The 17,473-nt window shown below is 42.8% G+C and overlaps 1 protein-coding gene across 3 annotated transcripts in view; it reads right to left on the bottom strand.

Moving 5' to 3' along the window:
* RNF213 (ring finger protein 213) overlaps positions 1-17,473 on the bottom strand; it is a 271,043-nt gene that overhangs the window by 183,335 nt on the left and 70,235 nt on the right. The window lies entirely within an intron of this gene.

Raw genomic sequence — 17,473 nt, 5'->3', positions numbered from 1 at the left:
AGATACTTGCATAGACTTTTGTTTTTATTTGGGCATGTGCTCATGTTAAAGAGGACCTATTACTAAAAATTTTATTATTTAATTTAAAAGCAGATATATCACTATTATGATTCGACAAAAATCTTGAACTAAGGATATAGCAAAATGGAGACAAACTCCTTATATTGGCACCAGACTTCCACTCAAATGAGCTGACTTCCGATGAATTTGCCTCCAGGGGAATTCCCAGGCTCCTCTGCTCTGATGATGTCACTTTCCCATGATGCACTGCATCAAGAGAAAGCAATTTACTTAGTGAGCATTCACACTGCGTTTACGTTTGTTGGTCCTGTCAGGGCTTACGTCCAAAACTCCTGCAAAACGGGATTCGGGTGTATGCCACGATGGAGCCATAGACTATAATGGTGTCGACTGAGTGAATGTGTGCTCTGTTGTGCATCATTTTCGGGTGTGTACACCTACTGGAGACGGATACTCAGTTGTAGTCTACTAGGTCTGGGTGTCCGTCTCCAGTAGGTGTACACACCCGAAAATGATGCACAACAGAGCACACATTCACTCAGTCGACACCATTATAGTCTATATAGTATACTGTATTTATGTGTGTGCAGTGTGTATATATACACTGTGATGTGTGTATACTGTATATGCGTGTGCACATCTATATATATAATCGTCTTATCCTGTCTGTCTGTCTGTCCAGGAAATCCCGCGTCGCTGATTGGTCCGGCCGCGGCCAATCAGCGACGCGGGATTTCAGAAAAAGATGGCGGCCGTTAGCGGCTCATCTGCGGGACGGAGGTCAGCGGCGATGCAGCAGGGAGATGAACGGCGCGAGGCGCTCATCTCCCCGCTGCTGGCAGCACAAGTACCCCGACAGGCGGCGCCGCTCACCTCCATGCGGCTAACGTCGGGAGATCAGCGGCTTGGCCCCCTGATCTCCGGAGGGCAAGTGTGAACGGAGGACCGGGGAGTGACGCCGCCGGTCGGGATGCTTCAGCTGCGAGTAGCCGCTCATCTCCCGGCTTCTCGCAGCGGAAGTAGCCGCACAAGCAGCGACGCTCCCCGGTCCTCACTAATACGACGCTGATTGGCCGCTGTCGACGCCCGCGACCAATCAGCGATATGGGCGGAAAATTTAAACGCCGCTCTGCTGATTGGTCGCGGCTGCCAGCCGACTGCGACCAATCAGCGAGATTGGCGCCAAATTTAAACAACGCTCTGTTGATTAGTCGAGGCCGCCGACCGCGACCAATCAGCAATTTTTGCGCCAAATTTAAACATCGCTCTGCTGATTGGTGGCGGCCGGCAACCGCGACCAATCACCGATTTTGGCGGCAAATTTAAACAAAGTTCTGCTGATTGCGCCCGGTCGGCCGCATACATATTCTAGAATACCCAATGCGTTAGAATTGGGCCACCATCTAGTATACTATATATATATATATATATATATATATATATATATATATATATATATATATATATATATATATATATATATATATATATATATATATACACACACACACACACATATATTATATATATATATATATATATATATACATATACACAGAATGTGTACAGTGTATATACACTATGAGTGTATACTGCATTTATATGTGTGTGCAGTGTGTATAACTATGTATATATGTGTCTGCATACTGTATTTGTGTGCAGTGTGTATATATACACACTATGTATATGTGTGTGCATTGTGTATATATACTGTATATATATGTGAGGATACTGTATGTGTGTGCAGTGTGTATATACAGTAGGGCTATAGGCAGGAGCTCCCAACACTCCATCTAGCGATGGACTTAACAGGTAAAGCAAACTTTTGGAAACTGATTCTTTTAGCCAGCATAATGCAATAAGCCATCTACCATAACAGTTAGTCAGATGATGACATCTGGTATGCACTGGTGCACTTTGAAGTACTGGTCTAACCAAGAATATGACACTATGCTTGCTCCATTGATTTACAAATAGCTGCACCTTACGCGTCCCATGCACCACTAGTGCACTTTATACTCGTAATGTCTAAATATGACAATATATTGATATTAACCATATGGTTCACTTTATTGTGCTATATATAGTGGTCATCTTTCATTGACATTTTACTATATCTGTTTAATTGGTTTACAAGCACGTGCACTTTATACTTGTAAAAGCTAAGCACCACCTGAAGGCTGGCTTAAACAGCTACAACTTGCCACCCTTATTTCTTGAGAGTTTTAACCCCTTTACCCCCGAGGGTGGTTTGCACGTTAATGACCAGGCCAATTTTTACAATTCTGACCACTGTCACTTTATGAGGTAATTACTCTGGAACGCTTCCACGGATCCCCCTGATTCTGAGATTGTTTTTTTGTTACATATTGTACTTCATGATAGTGGTAAAATTTCTTCGATATGACTTGCGTTTATTTGTGAAAAAAACGGAAATTTGGCGAAAAATTTTGAAAATTTATCAATTTTTATGCCCTTAAATAAGAGATACAGTACAGACCAAAAGTTTGGACACACCTCATTTAAAGATTTTTCTGTACTTTCATGACTATAAAAATTGTACATTCACACTGAAGGCATCAAAACTATGAATTAACACATGTGGAATTATATACTTAACAAAAAGGTGTGAAACAACTGAAAATATGTCTTATATTCTAGGTTCTACAAAGTAGCCACCTTTTGCTTTGATGACTGCCTTGCACACTCTTGGCATTCTCTTGATGAACTTCAAGAGGTAGTCACCGGAAATGGTTTTCACTTCACAGGTGTGCCCTGTCAGGTTTAATAAGTGGGATCTCTAGCCTTATAAATGGGGTTGGGACCATCAGTTGTGTTGTGCAGAAGTCTGGTGGATACACAGCTGATAGTCCTACTGAATAGACTGTTAGAATTTGTATTATGGCAAGAAAAAAGCAGCTAAGTAAAGAAAAATGAGTGGCCATCATTACTTAAAGAAATGAAGGTCAGTCAGTCCGAAAAATTGGGCAAACTTTGAATGTGTCCCCAAGTGCAGTTGCAAAAACCATCAAGTGCTACAAAGAAACTGGCTCTCATGAGGACCGCACCAGGAAAGGAAGACCAAGAGTCACCTCTGCTTCTGAGGATAAGTTTATCCGAGTCACCAGCCTCAGAAATCACAGGTTAACAGCAGCTCAGATTAGAGACCAGGTCAATGCCACACAGAGGAAACCAGGAAACCACTGCTAAGGACAGGCAACAAGCAGAAGAGACTTGTTTGGGCTAAAGAACACAAGGAATGGACATTAGACCAGTGGAAACCTGTGCTTTGGTCTGATGAGTCCAAATTTGAGATCTTTGGTTCCAACCACCGTGTCTTTGTGCGACGCAGAAAAGGTGAAAGGATGGACTCTACATGCCTGGTTCCCACCGTGAAGCATGGAGGAGGAGGTGTGATGGTGTAGGGGTGCTTTGCTGGTGACACTGTTGGGGATGCTATTCCTTGCGGTTTGCGTTTAGTTGGCCCATCATTTATTTTTCAACAAGACAATGACCCCCAAACACACTTCCAGGCTGTGTAAGGGCTATTTGATCAAGAAGGAGAGTGATAGGGTGCTACGCCAGATGACCTGGCCTCCACAGTCACCAGACCTGAACCCAATCGAGATGGTTTGGGGTGAGCTGGACCGCAGAGTGAAGGCAAAAGGGCCAACAAGTGCTAAGCATCTCTCGGACCTCCTTCAAGATTGTTGGAAGACCATTTCCGGTGACTACCTCTTGAAGCTCATCAAGAGAATGCCAAGAGTGTGCAAAGCAGTTATCAAAGCAAAAGGTGGCTACTTTGAAGAACCTAGAATATAAGACATATTTTCAGTTGTTTCACACTTTTTTGTTAGGTATATAATTCCACATGTGTTCATTCATAGTTTTGATGCCTTCAGTGTGAATGTACAATTTTCATAGTCATGAAAATACAGAAAAATCTTTAAATGAGAAGGTGTGTCCAAACTTTTGGTCTGTACTGTATGTCACACAAAATTTACAAAACCATTTTTTTTAGGGACCACATCACATTTGAAGTCACTTTGAGAGGTCTTTATGACAGAAAATACCCCAAAGTGACACCATTCTAAAAACTGCACCCCTCAAGGTGCTTAAAACCACATTCAAGAAGTTTATTAACCCTTCAGGTGCTTCACAGGAATTTTTGGAATGTGGAAGAAAAAAATTAACATTTAACTTTTTTCACAAAAATGTTACTTTAGACCCAATTTTTTTTTTTATTTTCGCAGGGGTAACAGGAAAAAATGGACCCCAAAATTTGTTGTGCAATTTCCCCTGAGCATGCAGATACACCATATGTGGGAAAAATACACTGTTTGGGCGCACAACAGGGTTCGGAAGGGAAGGAGCGCCATTTGACTTTTTGATTGTAAAATTAACTTGAATAATAAGAGGACGCCATGTTGCATTTGGAGAGCCCCTGATGTGCCTAAACAGTGGAAAAACCCCACAAGTGACCTCATTTTGGAAACTAGACCCCTCAGGGAACTTATCTAGATGTGTGGTGAGCACCCTGATGGTGAGAACCCTGAACCCCTAAGTGCTTTACAGAAGTTTATAACATGGAGCCGTGAAAATAAAAAAAAATCAAACTTTTTCCACAAAAATTATGTTTTAGCCCCAATTTTTTATTTTCACAAGGGTAAGAGAAAATGGACCCCAAAAACTGTTGTGCAATTTCTCCTGAGTACGCCAATACCCCATATGTGGGGAAAATACAGTGTTTGGGCGCACTGTAGAGTTCAGAAGGGAAGGAGCACTGTGTGACTTTTTGAACGCAAAATTGGCTGGAATCGAGAGCAGACGCCATGTCACGTTTGGAGAACCCCTGATGTGCCTAAATAGTGGAAACCCCCCACAAGTGACCCCATTTTGGAAACGACACCCCTCAAAGATTTTATCAAGGGGTATAGTGAACATTTTGAACCCAGAGGTACGACACAGAATTTGATAACATTAGGTCATCATATTGAATAAGTTGTCATTAGTCTTGAGCGCAAGTGCTCGCTACTTGAGTTTGCATCGGGTACTCGGATATGCACCATGTATCATGGGTGCTCAAGTGACATGCTCGAGAGCCCACTCGCATGTTTCATGGTTATTAGACACCAAAAAAAAAAATACATGAGGGGATCGCTCGTGCATGGCAGGCAATACCCGCGAGGTTTTTTTGGGCACGAAGCATATAGGGCGGAGACTCGAGCATGTCACTCGAGCACCCGCGATACTCGGGGCATACCCGAGCACCCGATGCAAACTCAAGTAGCGAGCACTTGCGCTCAACACTAGTCACCATATCGTCATCTTTTTTTTTTTTTACTTTTGAAAAAAATCCCTAGCCCAACCCTAACCCTAACCCCAACCCCAACCCCAACCCCAACCCCAACCCCAACCCTCACCCTAGCCCAACCCTCACCCTAGCCCAACCCTCACCCTAGCCCAACCCTCACCCTAGCCCAACCCTCACCCTAGCCCAACCCTCACCCTAGCCCAACCCTCACCCTAGCCCAACCCTCACCCTAGAGTTTATTTTTAACGTCGTTCCTCGTGCGGTATAAGTGTTAAGACGACTTTATTCTTTGGGTCGGTGCAATTACAGCGATACCAGAATCATATCGGGTTTTTATGATTGACAGCTATCACACACTAAAAGACGCATTTTTTTGTAAAATCTAGTTTTTGCGTCGCCATATTTTGAGAGCTATAATTTTTCCATATTTCGGCCGACAGAGTCCTGTGACGGCTTGTTTTTTGCGGGATGACTTGACGTTTTTATTGGTACCATTTTCAGGCACTTGACATTTTTTGATCGCTTTCTATTCCGATTGTTGGGAGGCAGATTAAACAAAAACCAGCAATTCCAGAATTGTTTTCGTGTTTTTTTTGTTTTTTTTATGCTGTTCCGCTTGTAGTAAAATTGATAAGACAGCATTATTCTTCGGGTCAGTACGTTTACAGTGGTACCACATTTATATAGTTTTCCTATGTTTTGGCGCTTTTACACAATAAAAGCTATTTTATAGAAAAAAATATTTTTTTGCATCGCTTTATTCTGAGAGCTGTAACTTTTATTTTTCGGCTGTATGGCGGCTTGTTTTTTTTCGGGACAAGATGACGTTTTCAGCAGTACCATTTTTATTTATATTTGTCTTTTTGATCGCGTGTTATTCCATTTTTTGTTTGGCGGTATGATGATAAAGCATTCTTTTTTGCTTCGTTTTTTTTTTATTTTTTTTTTTTTTTTTCATGCTCGAAGTCGATCGCAGCATTGCAGGGTGCAAGGGAAGGTAAGCGCCGGTACTCGTCTCTCTTGCAGACATCCCGCGGTGTCAGCGGCGGCTCCCGGATGTTGTCATGACGACCCGATGTCATTATGACAACATCCGGTCACCAGACAGCAGGAAGTTACTTTGGTCATGCGCAGTGCACGATCAAAGTAATTTCTCCCTGTGCAGCGCTGACAGGCTGTATATAGAAAGGTGCTGCATTCCTGTGCTATACAGCCGATCAGGCTGCAAAAAGTGAAAGTCCCATAGTGGGACAAAGTGTAAAAATAAAAAAAAAGTGGCAGAAAGTGGGAAAGAAAAAAAAAATTTGTAAAAATATATATAAAAATAAAAAAATAATCCCCAAAAAATAAAAATATTTTGTACCCATAATATTTATTTATTATGAAAAAAAAAAACAAAAAACAATAAAAGTACACATATTTGTTATTGCCGCGTCCGGAACGACCTGACCTATAAAACTGTCCCACTAGTTAACCCCTTTCGTGAACACGGTAAAAAAATAAAATAAAAAAAGAAGCAAAAAATGATGCTTTATCATCATCATACCGCCTAACAAAAAATGAAATAAAAAGTGATCAAAAAGACGAATGCAAATAAAAATGGTACTGCTGAAAACGTCATCTTATCCCACAAAAAACAAGCTGCCATACAGTTCCAAAGACTGAAAAATAAAAGTTATAGTTCTCAGATTAAAGCGATGCAAAAACAATTATTTTTTCTATAAAATAGTTTTTATTGTGTAAAAGTGCCAAAACATAAAAAAAACTATATAAATGTAGTACAGCTGTAAAAGTACTGACCCGAAGAATAAAGCTGCCTTATTAATTTTACCACACGCAGAACAGCATAAAAAAAAAATAAACAATTCCGGAATTGTTGGTTTTTGTTTATTCTGCCTCCCAAATATCGGAATAGAAAGCGATTAAAAAATGTCACACGTGGCTGAAAATGGTACCAATAAAAAAGTCAACTTGTCCCACAAAAAACAAGCCATCACATGACTCTGTTGGCCAAAATATGGAAAAATAATAGCTCTCAAAATATGGTGATGCAAAAACTAGTCTTTGCAAAAAAAAAAGCGTATTTTAGTGTGTGACAGCTGTCAATCATAAAAAAACGATATGAAATCGGCATCGTTGTAATCGCAACGAACCGAAGAATAAAGTCGTCTTATCACTTATATCGCATGAGGAACGGCGTAAATAATAAACTTTAGTGATAGGGTTAGGACTCGTGCTAGGGTTAGGACTCGTGTTAGGGTTAGGACTCGTGTTAGGGTTAGGACTAGTGTTAGGGTTAAGACTAGTGTTAGGGTTAGGACTAGTGTTAGGGTTAGGACTAGTGTTAGGGTTAGGACTAGGGTTAGGGTTAGGACTAGGGTTAGGGTTAGGACTAGGGTTAGGGTTAGGACTAGGGTTAGGGTTAGGACTAGGGTTAGGGTTAGGACTAGGGTTAGGGTTAGGACTAGGGTTAGGATTGGGGTTAGGGTTGTGTTGGGATTTTTACAAAAAGTGCTCGCTACTTGAGTTTGTATCGGGTGCTCGGGTATGCATCGAGTACCGCGAGTGCTTGAGTCTCCGCCCCATATGTTTTTCAGCTGTTATACAGCCAAAAAAACCTTGTGGGGCTTGCCTGCCATGCACGAGCGATCCCCGCATGGTTTTCTTTGGGTGTCTAATAACCGTGAAAGATGCTGGGGGGGACTCGTGCACATGACTTAAGCACCCGAGATACATGGTGCATACCCGTTTACCTGATGCAAACTCAAGTAGGGAGCACTTGCGCTCAAGACTAATGACAACTTAATCGATATGATGACCTAATGTTATTAAATTCTGTGTAGAACAAAATGTTCACTATACCCCTTGATAAAATCCCAGAGGGGTCTAGTTTCCAAAATGGAATCACTTGTAGGGGGGTTTCCACTGTTTAGGCACATCAGGGGCTCTCCAAAAGCAACATGGCGTCCGCTAATTATTCAAGCAAATTTTACGTTCAAAAAGTCAAAAGGCGCTCCTTCCCTTCCGAACCCTGCCGTGCATCCAAGCAGTGGTTTCTACTCAGTAGAAATTGCACAACAAATGCTATGGTGCAATTTCTCCTTACCCTTATGAAAATGCAAAATTGTGGGCTGAAAAAAAATTTTTGTTTGAAAAATGTGAAAATTTTATTTTTACGGCTCCATGTTATAAACTTCTGTGACGCACCTGGGGGTTCAGGGTGCTCACCACACATCTAGATAAGTTCCCTGAGGGGTCTAGTTTCCAAAATGGTGTCACTTGTGGCTGGTTTCATTGTTTAGGCACATCAGGCACTCCCCAAACGCAACATGGCGTCCGCTAATTATTTAAGCAAATTTTACATTCAAAAAATCAATTGGCGCTCCTTCCCTTCCGAACTCTGCCGTTCGCCCAAACAGTGGCTTTCACCCACATATGGGGTATCGGCATGCTCAGGAGGAATTGCACAACAAATTTTGGGGTCCATTTTTTAATGATACCCTTGTGAAAATAAAAAATTAGGGTCTAAAGAAACATTTTTGTGATAAAAAATAAATGTTAATTTTTTTCTTCCACATTCAAAAAAATTCCTGTGAAGCACCAGAATGGTTAATAAACTTCTTGAATGTGGTTTTGAGCACCTTGAGGGGTGCAGTTTTAGAATGGTGTCACTTTTGGGTATTTTCTGTAATAAAGGCCCCTCAAAGTCACTTCAAATGTGATGTGATCCCTAAAAAAATGGTTTTGTAAATTTTGTTGGAAAAATGAAAAATTGCTGGTCAAATTTTAACCCTTATAGCTCCCTAACAAAAAAAAAAATTGGGTTTCAAAATTGTGCTGATGAAAATTAAACATGTGGGAAATGTTATTTATTAACTATTTTGTGTGACATATCTCTCTGATTTCAGGGCATGAAAATTCAAAGTTTGAAAATTGCAAAATTTTCAAAATTTGCGCCAAATTTCCGTTTTCTTCACAAATAAACACAAGTGATATTGAAGAAATGTTACCAATATCATGAAGTACAATATGTCACGAAAAACCAATCTCAGAATCAGTGGGCTCTGATGAAGCTTTCCAGAGTAATTACCTCATAAAGTGACAGCGGTCAGAATTGTAAAAATTGGCCTGGTCATTAACGTGCAAACCACACTCGGGGGTAGCTGTTTAAACCAGCCTTCAGGTGGTGCTTAGCTTAAAGTGCAAACCACCTTGGGGGGTAAAGGGGTTTTAAAGCTAACTTTGCTGACTCAATTGTTTGATTTACAATCAGTATTATGAGTTATAACCTTATATGTGAGACTTATTAGCTACTACATGGTGGCCCGATTCTAATGCACTGGATACTCTAGAACAGGGGTCTCAAACTCGGCTGGGTATAATGGCCGCACATGGAAAAAATTTGAATTTGGGGGGCCGCATTCTTTGTTCAATGTGACATTTTTAGTGATACCATTTTTTTTTGTATACACCTTTTGAACATTTTTGTCGTGTTTATTTTTTTATAGCTTGGGTCGTTATGGATGTGGTGATGATAAACGTGCACTTTTTTGTGTTTACTTTAGTTTACATATAAAACAGCATTTTAGTGCCCAATATTTTTTCATGCTTTATTTTTATTTTTTTGATTTTTACAATTTTGTTTCCCCCAATTGGCCACATTCAGTAATATTGTCTTACAATTAGCATCATATAGTAATAATGGCAAACATCTTGTAGTAATGTTCCCCATCCAAGTCCCCATCTTGTACTAATGTGCCCCATCCAGGTCCCCATCCTGTGGCTATGTGCCTCATCCAGGTCCCCATCTTGTGGCTATGTGCCCCATCCAGGTCTCCATCTTGTGGCTATGTGCCCCATCCAGGTCTCCATCCTGTGGCTATTTGCCCCACCCAGATCCCCATCTTGTGGCTATGTGCCCCACCCAGGTCCCCATCTTGTGGCTATGTACCCCATCCAGGTCCCCATCCTGTGGCTATTTGCCCCATCCAGATCCCCATCTTGTGGCTATGTGCCCCATCCAGATCCCCATCTTGTGGCTATGTGCCCCATCCAGGTCCCCATCTTGTGGCTATGTGCCCCATCCAGGTCTCCATCTTGTGGCTATGTGCCCCATCCAGGTCCCCATCCTGTGGCTATGAGCCCCATCCAGGTCCCCATCCTGTGGCTATGTGCCCCATCCCGGTCCCCATCTTGTGGCTATGTGCCCCATCCAGATTCCCATCTTGTGGCTATGTGCCCCATCCAGATCCCCATCTTGTGGCTATGTGCCCCATCCAGGTCCCCATCTTGTGGCTATGTGCCCCATCCAGGTCCCCATCTTGTGGCTATGTGCCCCATCCTGGCGCCCATCTTATGGCTATGTGCCCCATCCAGATCCCCATCTTGTGGCTATTTGCCCCATCCAGGTCTCCATCTTGTGGCTATGTGCCCCATCCAGGTCTCCATCTTGTGGCTATGTGCCCCATCCAGGTCTCCATCTTGTGGCTATGTGCCCCATCCAGGTCTCCATCTTGTGGCTATGTGCCCCATCCAGGTCCCCATCCTGTGGCTATGTGCCCCATCCAGGTCCCCATCCTGTGGCTATGTGCCCCATCCCGGTCCCCATCTTGTGGCTATGTGCCCCATCCAGGTCCCCATCTTGTGGCTATGTGCCCCATCCAGGTCCCCATCTTGTGGCTCTGTGCCCCATCCAGGTCCCCATCTTGTGGCTATGTGCCCCATCCAGGTCCCCATCTTGTGGCTATGTGCCCCATCCAGGTCCCCATCTTGTGGCTATGTGCCCCATCCAGGTCCCCATCTTGTGGCTATGTGCCCCATCCAGGTCCCCTCTTGTGGCTATGTGCCCCATCCAGGTCCCCATCTTGTGGCTATGTGCCCCATCCAGGTCTCCATCTTGTGGCTATGTGCCCCATCCAGGTCCCCTCTTGTGGCTATGTGCCCCCTGTTCTTCACACACATAAAATAGAAAAAAAAAAAAAAGATGATTCTCACCTGTCCTCCGTTCCCTCGGTGGCCTTCCTGCAGATGTGGCCCGCAGGCACCACAGAGTCAGACCCTTTGACGATCCCGACCTGGTCCAGGAGGAGCCGCAGACAGCAGCGCTGCATTGCCGCACAGAGACTGTCTCCAAGCACTGCATTTTCAATGTCAGCCGCCGGCCAATCAGAGGCCAGCAGCTGATAGCTGCGTATGGCAATGACGTCATACTCGCTGCGCCGACACGCAGATATCAGCTGCTGGCCTCTGATTGGCCGGCGGCTGGCATTGGAAATGCAGTGCTGGGAAACAGTCTCTGTGCGGCAATGCAGCGCTGCTGTCGGCGGCTCCTCCTGGACCAGGTCGGGATAGTCAAGGGGTCTGTGCCTGCGGGCCGCATAAAGCAGCCTCAGGGGCCGCATGCGGCCCGCGGGCCGTGTGTTTGAGACCCCTGATCTAGAATATGCATGCGGCTGACCAGGCGCCACTAAGCAGCGAAGCAGTGTTTAAATGGGTTGTGCATAACTTTTAATTAACCCCCCAATGTATCCCCTTGGTGCCCCTAATGAATTTGGTCATTATGTCATGTTATCAATCCTGCTTGTGACAACATCGCTGACGACGCACAGCCAGCACGTAATTCTCCCGCCTGGAGCCGGATATTGCTTCCGTTTACATCACGACTATTTGCGGCTGCAGCCAGGGGTCTGCTGTTCCGCGCACCACAGTGAATGACAGGCTGTGGGCGGGGTTATCCCCCCATCGTGTCACATCCAGCATCCACAGCGCGGTCTGTCAATGTGGTTTGTATGGCTGCGTCATTCCTCTAATCTTGGTTTGTATGGCTGACTTATTTTGGATTATACGCCTTCCTCATCTTAGCTTGTATGGCCTGCTTATCCTGGTTTTGTATGACCTACTCATTCCCCCATCTCTACAGCACAGTTCAAAAACTAAACCCTAATCCTCCCCTTGTTTCCTTTTCTCTGCTCCAGCGCTGTCTGTCCTGTTTTCAGCAGCTCCTCGCAGGATGTGAGGCACAGCACGCGCTCTCAGATACTGCTGTGATTAGCTGCTGTCTGTAGATTCGCTGCTTTCCACGCCGGGACTAAGTGCGTGGAGAGGCACAAATCTGCATTCACTTTAGTAGCACAAGCTGCAGATGCGGCTATGAACATTTAACAATAATACAATGAATACACAGAATAATACTTTATTAACTATTATTGGTTATAGAACTTAATACAACTGAACAAAATTATTAAACAGATGATCAAAATATATAAACTATTCCATGAATATGTAACAATATTTTACAATAAATCATCGGACAAAAGAAGTACGACCCTAGAATATATTTCTTAACAATATCAACCTAAAATATTTTTTGTACACGACATTTTTGGTGAATACTTTTGGACTATCTGTAAGCAACTTTCCTTGTAAATGGGTATCCAAAACTTGCACCTTGAGATTGGATCTCATTTTAACTCTTGAAAATGCAACATAGAGTTGTCCATGTCCAAAAACGGGCTCCGGTAAATATATGCCAACGCGTTGTAGAGTTTGACCTTGTGACTTGTTTATTGTCATGGCAAATGCTGGTTTTACTGGAAACTGTCGACGTCGAAGCCTAAATGGAAGACCGGTGTCTGAAGGACATAAATCAATGCGTGGAATGAACACTTCGTCTCGTTTTGCAGATCCAGTGATCACTCTTGATTGAATTATGTGGGAATGGAGTCCAGTAACAATAAGGCGAGTTCCATTACATAGACCATTTCTTGTATTTAGATTCCGAAGCAACAATACGATTGCTCCAACTTTAAGTTGTAGTCTGTGGGATGGCATTCCTGATGGCGTAACACTATTTAAAAATTCAACTGGATAATGCTCTCGTTCCTCTTCATGGTCGACATCCACCGAATCATCACTTTACTCTCCAGGCATTCCATCCATCACACGGGAATTTAGCAGAGCTACGTCATCGTTCTTGGGACAGAGAATTGCATAGGAAGAGGCCCTCTCAACACTGCTTTGGTCGTTCACATCTATTTGAACGCGTTGTCCAAAAACATCACTTACGATGCAGTCAGTGCACAACATGTCTTCTGGTATTTCAATAATGTCTTCTCCAAGGTTATATTCATTGCTAAGTTCACCATTACCAAGTTTAAGAAGCCAGTTGCTGTACTCTGGGTCAGAAGATCGCATGTTGTTAATTAGTTGGAGTTTATTAAACTCTTTCCAAAGGTCAGACATTTTTAAGGTTGACTCGATAATATTTGTTCTTGTTCCATTCGGTACAACTGGAAGGCACTGCCTAAAATCTCCGCCAAGGACAAAAACTTTACCTCCAAAAGGAATTTCATTTTTTTCAGCAATATTTGTACTCATAACTTCACGCAGAAGTCTGTCAATTAAGCTCAAAGCATATTTGGGTGCCATGGTGCACTCATCAAGTATCAAAAGATTTGCACTATTCAACTGTTTTCCTACAAATGTGTCGTTTGATTCTGGAAACGGAGATTTCATTGACCGGAACTGGTATCCCAAAGAGTGAATGCATAGTGCGACCTCCTCTTAAAAGGATTGCTGCAATACCTGTTGAAGCCGATGGCAATACGACTTTTCCTAACCCTCTAACGTGATGCATTAAAACTTCATTGAGGTATGTTTTACCGCTGCCTCCAGGACCGTCAATAAAGAAACATTTTGGCGCTGGATCGACTTGGTTTTCTACAGCACTCACAATAGTGTCATATGCAATCCGTTGTTTTTGATTTAAGGAGTTTTTCTTCTCTGTTGCCAACAATAATTCATAAGCTTCGTCATACTGTTGAATTTGTGCAACTTGACTTGCAGGCTGTGGCAAATTAAAGTCTAAAAATGTTTTTCCATGCAGTAGTAGGATATTTTGGACATCTTGCATGGGATAAGATTCGCAATTGTGACAATTTCCACTTTTGTTGTGAAGACTTAAGCAGTAATCTTCAATTATATGTTCTTTGAAATTTGTCCAAAGTTGAGCCGGATTTGTAGGCGGTCCAAAGACAGAAATGTAGGCAAACAATTCACGAAGTTTCTTAGGCATATGTAGGGTAACTGCGTCTTCTAAAGTAAGTGTCCACATAGTATCATCCAATAGAAGTCCTAAAGCCAAAGCTGCAGCTTTAAATGTATCGTGCAATACTCCATTAACAGTTTTCAAATCTTCGTAACTTCTAGCTCCTTTCACATGCAGTAGTAACAGCCGAAGGCAATATCTTTCTTGATCCTTGACACTAACAGTATACATGCGTCCAATTATTCTGCTAAGTCCTCGTTGTCTTGGCTTCCAAGTTTTATTCCAAACGTAATGCTCTTGAATCTCTCGATACAAATACTGACTTGCGTTTTCGTCACATTGGTTCAGCAAAAACCATTCCATTAATGTTGACGTTGTGCTTAAATTTTTGGAGACATCTTCGACTTGAGCATTTTCAAAGAAATAAAGCTGCTGTTGATTTGGTAAATGAATAGCTAAACGTATAATGGCATGGGACTGTGAATGCATTGGAAATGCAAATATTCTCCAAGCGGCTTCTGGAGCACTGACATATCTTGAGTCAACAATCCGTGATGATTCATCGTGATTGACTGTTTTTTGCTGGATTTCGACGTTAGCTTTGTCATGCCCCTTGTAGATGTACTTGAAAAGATATTTAATACTTTTTATTGAAGCGCAGATTTCAACGTTGATGTGACAGTTGTAGCTTTTTAATAAGTACGGGTTGTATGGAACTATCCATGAGTTATTTATAATCTTTTTGTTGTGTACAATGTTATCAATCAGTTGTCTCCGGTAGGATGGGTAGCCATCCAAATCTTTAACAGTGTGCTGTTTCAACTGCTTTGGAAACCCTTTTGTACACTTTCCGTTTTCCATGCATGGACTTATTGGATTTGCTACACCGCATGGGCCATGAACCATATTACAGATTACAATATTATACAGTTCAGGATACTTTTCTTGGTTAGGAATTTCAGCCCACACTATGTTGTCAATTTCGTCCTCCGTGCGAAACTTGGAATCCGCGTCTAAAATAATTAGTATATACGCATGTGGGAGACCTCGTTTCTGAAACTTTATGACATGTACCATTGCTACGACTGTTCCAAAAAGGCCTTTTTTGATGTCCTCAAAAAGGCTGCTGAGTTTTAGTCTAAATACGCGTGCAACTAAGTCCGGCCTGTGTTCAACTTGCTGCCAGGGTTGTAGATTTTCTGTAATTTCCGGCCATTTAGGATTACAGGTCATTGTTAAAAAAATATGTCAGGTCTTCCATATTTTGTTACTATTGCCATTGCATCTTGATAACGCTGTTGCATGTTGCGGGGGCTACCTTCAAAAGGACGACGGGAGAATTACTGTTTTTCCAATTGGAATTCCTTTTTGAATGGATTGTTTTTGCAAATGTTCTTGAAGAACGCAGTAGTCTTCAACTTTAAGTGGTTTTTGGTTCACTCATATGAAATGGAGCCGATTTGCTTCAATTTTAACGTATGCGTCGACTAAGTACTGTTGTGTCAGTTTCCCACCGTTTAAAATAGGATTGAAGTAATTTGGCACAGACAGAAGAAAACTGTAGTACTGTAGTTGTGTAATTCTTCTTGAAGTTCCCTGCTGGTGTAGGTTTTCATGCCACCCTTGATCACCGCTTGGAAAGAATAGCGGATACAGGAGAGCATCAAGGTTGCTGTGCAAAATGCTAATCCGTTGTGTTTTAGGAACGAAAGGGTTGCTTTTGTCTGGCTTAAGATGGACTAATATATCTCTTTGAAAAGGAGGCTCTCCATCATCGTTTTGAAAAACAACTGCGACCTCACTTACACGTGGTTTGTTGTAACATCGGGGATCTTGTTGACGTTCTTGTTTAATGGCCATGATAATAGAAGGCATTTCCGTCCCATTTTGTATAGCTCTCTGTTCCTCCTCAGCTTCAACGTCTTTTAGCATGCGATATGCGGCAGCAAATGGGCTGATTGTTTGTAAATGTACGGCAATTAGGTTCATCAGTTCTGCATTACACTTTTCATTTTCTTTTCGGTTCATCCTTTGTTCTGTAGCCTCATTTGGATCAAAGATGTATAATTGTGCAAATGTTGGTGGTTGTCCTAGTTCTGGGTGAAGTGTTCCAGTGCGGTGGTAGATCTGGCCATGAATTTTAAAACAATATGGTCCAAATCCAGGGGGCGGTGCAATGTTGGCACCAAATGAAGCAAACGCATGAGAACTGTTGATACTTCTGATATTTTCCATAAAATTTCTACTGTGTTCACGCGTTCCTTTCATCAACTGCTCAAACAGATCTGAGTAGTGACATCTTGGTAGCATCACCTTTCCTTTTTGGCAGCATTGAGTAAACTGATTGTCAGATGGTTTTTCCTCGATAAAATTCATAGATTTGCATTTTGAACAAACTACATTCATCTTCCCACAGTAGTGTTGAATAATGATAGTTTCATTGTCTGTTACGTAACGTGCAAGTTGTTGAATCTTCTGCTGGGTTTGCTTTAGTTGGTAGAGCATGCGTTTTTGATAAATTTGTCGATCGTGTTGTTCTCGGTTTGTCCTGGATTCTGGAGATTCATTCAGACGACATGGTCTATGGGATTCTGCATCGTGTTCCGGTCTAGCCGCAGTGTGTTGTGGTGTTTTCCGTTCCCGACGTTGTCTGTGACATTCGGCATCCTGGGCTTGTCTGGCGACAGTGTGTTGTGGTGTCTCCTGTTGCCGAATTTTTCTGTGAGCTCCCGCATCCTGGGCTTGTCTGCTGGCAGTGTATTGTGGTGTCTCCTGTTCCCGGCATTTTTGGTGAGATTCCGCATCCTGGGCTTGTCTGCCGGCAGTGTGTCGTGGTGTCTCCTGTTGCCAAATTTTTCTGTGAGCTTCTGCATCCTGTGCTTGTCTGGCGGCAGTGTGTGTTGTGGTCTCCAGCTTCCGAATTTTTCTGCGATCTTCCGCATCCTGGGCTTGTCTGCTGGCAGTGTGTTGCGGTGTCTCCTGTTCCCGGCGTTTTTGTTGAGATTCTGCATCGTGGGCTTGTCTGGCGGCAGTGTGTTGCGGTGTCTCCAGTTTCCGGCGTCTTTGGTGAGATTCCGCATCCTGGGCTTGTC

Source organism: Phyllobates terribilis, unplaced genomic scaffold, assembly GCF_046119375.1.
Source record: "Phyllobates terribilis strain yellow unplaced genomic scaffold, ASM4611937v1 Scaffold_10__3_contigs__length_209671492, whole genome shotgun sequence".
Lineage (NCBI taxonomy): Eukaryota > Metazoa > Chordata > Amphibia > Anura > Dendrobatidae > Phyllobates > Phyllobates terribilis.
Note: the sequence above shows the minus strand (reverse complement) of the source record. Positions and strands in the feature narration are given on the sequence as shown.